Source organism: Poecilia reticulata, unplaced genomic scaffold (assembly GCF_000633615.1).
Source record: "Poecilia reticulata strain Guanapo unplaced genomic scaffold, Guppy_female_1.0+MT scaffold_233, whole genome shotgun sequence".
NCBI classification, from domain to species: domain Eukaryota; kingdom Metazoa; phylum Chordata; class Actinopteri; order Cyprinodontiformes; family Poeciliidae; genus Poecilia; species Poecilia reticulata.
Window position 1 is genome coordinate 301537 of NW_007615027.1, and position 5350 is coordinate 306886.

The 5350-nt window shown below is 38.7% G+C and overlaps 1 protein-coding gene across 5 annotated transcripts in view; it reads right to left on the reverse strand.

Annotated features, from left to right (window-relative positions):
* The window catches only part of asip1 (agouti signaling protein 1), a 17032-nt gene that overhangs the window by 1808 nt on the left and 9874 nt on the right, over positions 1 to 5350 (reverse strand). The window lies entirely within an intron of this gene.

The following is a 5350-nucleotide window of genomic DNA, read 5'->3' on the forward strand; positions in this document are numbered from 1 at the left end:
TAAATTTGTTTAAAAAAAAAGCTACGAAGCGTTGTTTGTTTATGTTATTAGGAAAATAATAATAATAATAAAAAAGTTTAATTCTTTTTCTTTCTTTCTTTGCCGGGTTGCCAGCGCCTCTGTTGCTCTGAGTGCTTCACTGGCGGAGCAGATTTATTCCTAAAAGATGAGTTTATAACAGCTGGGTTTATAGTTCATGCATTTAAAGCGTGTGGACCAATCAAGCTGCTGGCGCTCAGCGCGTTTCCTGCTGCTGCTTGATCTCTGAAGTTTACCTCAGAGCAGATCGCCGCCTCCTTTCACTAAAACTGGACACAGGCTGACCTGATGGACATTTATATCAACCACTGTGAGGAATTACGATTCTTTAGAGAACTCCACATCAAGGTAAGAGTTTAAACCCACCGTTAGCTCTGGTTGAGCAGCTCACTGTGAACCGCAGGAATAACTTGTAGTCGCTTTCAGAGGTGAGGGAGCGCGGAGAATGATTTATCTTTGTGAACAAAGAATTATGCAGCGTTTCCACCTCAACTCGCTGCCCAGCGTGTGGCGCTGTCTGCCCTGTAAAGTTCATGTCTGTGTTCCCAGTTGGTCGGAGCGTTAGCAGCTAACGAACCAGCGCTAACCTCATCATGCAGGCTGAACCTGATTTTGCTCATAGTCACACTTCACTCTGGTTTTATATTATTTTATTATTATATTATTATTTTTCCGGTTACATGAAGCATCAAACCATATCAAATTCTTTGTCCACTTAGTCAGACAGAGTTAATGAGTGAGGAGATCTTAAATCTCATCCCATAAACTGCAGCAACTAAAACAGTTTCTGTGATTCTTATTAAAACTCAACAGACAGAAATGTTGGAGCTGCTAAAGCTACATTAGCATCATTATATTAAATCTCATGTTTGCTGCTCAGTGCAGCAGGTTTAACTCATCCTGCAGGGCCGGTCCATGGCTGATGGGGCCTGGGGCAGAATCTGACTGAGGGGCCCCATCAGCAGCTCTAACAGCTTCTGAGTTGGATTTAATCTGGGAGGCGAGGAGGAGATTAACTGGCCAACATAAAAACCATCAGTTATAATCCAGTTTATTAATTTGTATATGTGAACAAACAGCTCAAACTCAAAGATTAAACTCAGCATCAGATTGTTGCTATGGTAACAAAACAGTCTAACTATGAATATTGTTCTTTGAACTTTTACAAAGTAAACTTGCCAGCTCCTTAAAATATTACGTATAAATGTTAAACAATTTAAAATCTTTTAATTTAAGTTGAAACCACTAAATCAAATTCAGTAGCATTGATAACCTCAGTAAATAAATGTTGCATTTATGTATCTGTGTTAAAATATCAGCATTTGTGGCCCCTGAAGCCCTGGGGGCCCCATGGAGCCGCTGAGTTGATTTGGATTAAAGAAATGCAAATAATTGATATTTATTTTAATTGTATTTTTGATTTATTGTTTTTGAGGCTAGTTGTGGGTTTTACAGGGCTTCACTGGGGATGTTTTCCCGTAATGTATAATTACCCAGTAATATCTTTACATTTTCTGTCTATTTAACATCTTTTAATACAAAAACACGGTGGAGCAGCGGGCTGACAGGGGAAACCCTGAAAACCTTTAAACCAAATGAGCAGCTGGCCCCCATCACCATCATTTAATAAAAATAAATGTTTTTCAATGTTTTAACATTTTTTAATAAGACAAAACATAACAGAAAATTAAGGTGTTTAAATCCCTTTGGAGTTTTTCTTCCTGCAGGTTTTCATCACACAGCAGATCGAAGCTTTTCATTTGTTTTCAGTAGAGATGTGCCGATCGATCGGTCAGCGATCATAATCGGCCAATTTCTGTGTAAAAGTGTATGATCGGTGATCGATCACCGTTAATCAGTTGGCCAATCAGAACCAGAGTTAATCTTGATTCAGTAACTCATGATTGTTTATTTTGATGCTTTTGACTTTAATGAATGTTTCCTTTTTTTCTTGACATTATTTGATATCAGTGTTGAGATTTATTTGACTCTTGTATAATTTATAGCTGAGAGCCTCACTGATAATTATTTTACTGATATTTTACTGATAAATGTTATTTTACTGTTAAATAGTATTTTACTGCATGTTTTATGTCTAAATTAAGTGAATTTATTACCAGAACATTTTTCCACTTTGCCAGATCACATAGTAGCTTTTATACCTAAAGTAAAAACCTAACAGGATTTTCTGATCTATGTAACCTGGTTGTAATTCTCTTTTGTGTCTGTCTTGTTCCTTATCTCACTGAAACGCCTGTCATTGTTCTAACCGTGTTACTTTAAGATCAGAAGCCCCTCCCTTCTATTTCTTCTTCTGTGGTATTGTCTGTAAAGTGTTTGCCCCTTAGCCCCGCCCCTTTTGTCATGTTGTCCTGCGGGAGAGGTGTGCTTCTTCTTCTTCCATCTAAATACATTCAGTTTATTTATAGATGTTTTGTGTAGTTTGTGTTGTGTAGTTTGTGTTGTGTAGTTTGTTTTGTGTAGTTTGTGTTGTGTAGTTTGTGTTGTGTAGTTTGTTTTGTGTAGTTTGTTTTGTGTAGTTTGTTTTGTGTAGTTTGTGTTGTGTAGTTTGTTTTGTGTAGTTTGTTTTGTGTAGTTTGTTTTGTGTAGTTTGTKTTGTGTAGTTTGTTTTGTGCCGCCCTTTAACACGGTCGTTTTGTCTTATTCTCGTCAGAAATAAACCGAGAATCACCCTTTTAAAAGATAAACTGTCAGTTTGTTCACTCGATAACCAGCACAACGCAGAAAAGGATCCGGTTACATCGGCAGTGATCAGTGATCAGTGATTAGTGATCAGTGATTAGTGATCAGTGATCAGTGATTAGTGATCAGTGATTAGTGATTAGTGATCAGTGATCAGTGATCAGTGATGGGAATCAGCAGCAGGTAACCTGATTGGATCGTCCCCAATCATTATAGAAATATTCTCTCAGCTGCTGCCAATGTTTGTTTCACAGAAATCATTCCTGACTTATTAAGGCTGATATTCTATTGACCACTGATATTCACTCATATTATGAATAAATTATTTCTGCGTCTCTTAAACATCATCTACCTGTGCCGATGTCACATGACCCCCATCGCCATGGAGACACGAACAGAGTCGTTACCCGGCCGATGAAGGTAAAACAAGATCAAGAGGTTCTGAATCTGCTGCAGGATTTATGGTGGGATCTCTGACCGGGGGCAGAGACCCTGACCTTAACCCCTGACCCCTGACCCCGAAGATGAAGAACTTTTCTAAATGATCCGACAGGAGGAGCTGCAGAAACACTCAGACATCTGGACTTCATTCCTGCTGCAGCCGCAGAAAGAAAGATGCTTTAGATCTGCTGTGGGTCAGACAGATTTTACCCGGCCAACCGGGCTTCACTTCTCAAATAAATCTGACATTTTCTGCTCTTTGCAGCCTCATTATTTTAAGTGTTGCTGGTTTATTAGCAACACATGAGCTGCACATGTTCTGTTTGCCAGAAAATGTTTTCCTCCTGCAGCTGCCAGATTCAAATTGCTCCATATTTATTCCATCAATGTGTGAAACAGAAAATTCTAACTAAATGTTGCTCAATTGGAGGCTTGACAGGATGAGAAGCAACAATAATGATTTCAGCCCAGAGAGAAAAAGCTTCTCATCCTGGAACAAACATCGTCTGATTCACATCAGAACAATAAACATGCTCACCAAGCATTTCAGCAACACGCACATGATTACAGACAGAGAAAAACATGTCACTTTGAAATCTTACTTTAGATGAACTGACCTAAAATATGAAGTAATCAAAAGCAGGATCATCTTTTCACTGCGAATATTCTGCCAGCTCAGAAAATGGAAACATTTCTTAAACTTTTATTTTCTCCACATTTTACTGCAGCACTAAATATTTTATTTCTGCATGTATATCAAACATGCGCTCCTCTTAAACGTCTAACTGATCCAAATTGACGGATCTTAGAGAGAATCGGGTTAAATGTCAAATTCTTGGAGATGCAGTTTTGAAACGGACGGAATATAAAAACCCCACAAGATTTTTATTTCTAAAATAGTTTAAAACACATGCATTATTTCCACTTCTTGATTATTTGCTCTACTTGCTGTTATTCTAGAACATTATGGGAATAAAACACTTTAAATACTGTTGGCATGTCGATTCTAACAGATTAAACTTTGGATTTGATCCTTTTGGCCAGAAAACACTGATTCCATGTTTGAATCTTCAACTTACTGAGTTTTCAGCTGTTTCACTGCGACCTGCTTCCAGTAATCTCTAAATTAAACATGAAACGACATGTAAGGACCAGTCAGATTGTTTTCTTGTTTTAAAATAATCGCCTGTCTGAATGAGGTTGTGTGACCCAGGAGTTCCCACGTCGGCGTCGCAGCGACCGGCTGACAACTCAAACTGGTTTCTGTTTCCATCCGGCTGCTGTTTGGCCAAAAACGTGTTTTCATTGCAGTTTTACTAAATATATTCAATACGGCCAGAAAAACCACGTCATCCAAGCACAAAAACCTTTTTCTCAAACAACGTGAGTTTTTTCAAAGATGGTGTGTTTTGATGAAATGACTATTTTTGCAGTTTTATTGTAATGGACACACAGCTGGTGGTGGAGACGTTAGCCTAGCTTTTCCACAAACAGATTCTGATAAAAACCTGCAGCACAACAAAGTCGTGTTTTCTGAAGGACGTAGCTCTGCGGCAGCTCAGATGTTTAGAAACTAGAAGCTGCTCTGTAGACGACCGAAGGACAAATATCTGGAAGTCAGACACCTGACAGTGACAAGGCAGCTAATGCTAATGAAATGTAGCATATTAATTTAAACGTGCTGAACTTTTAGACTTGAAAAGTTATCAGGCTGCGACTGTTTGTGAAAAAGCAGCTGAAACATTTGGAAGCTGTTTCAGCTGCAAACATCAAGCAGGAATGTTGGAAGCAGCGTCCGTCCGTCAGAAAGCACCTGACAACACCTTGACCTGCATCTGGTTGGACTTAAAGCTTCACGTCTGGCACGCAGCCCTGAGGCACTCCACTCTAAAGTGGGTAGTTACATTTTGAAGTCAAATGATTTAAAGACATAACTGCTTGGAAAGATGACTGAAAATATTTACAGATGTGAGAAAATAATGGAGCGTAATGTCTGGCAGAGCTTTGAGAAGCTCCAGAAAACATCTGAGGCGTTTCAGTTCAGCGAAGCATCACAGCATTTAACGTTAGAGTTTAACGTTAAATCAGAGTTTAACGTTAAATCACAGCATTTAACGTTAAATCACAGCATTTAACGTTAGAGTTTAACGTTAAATCACAGCATTTA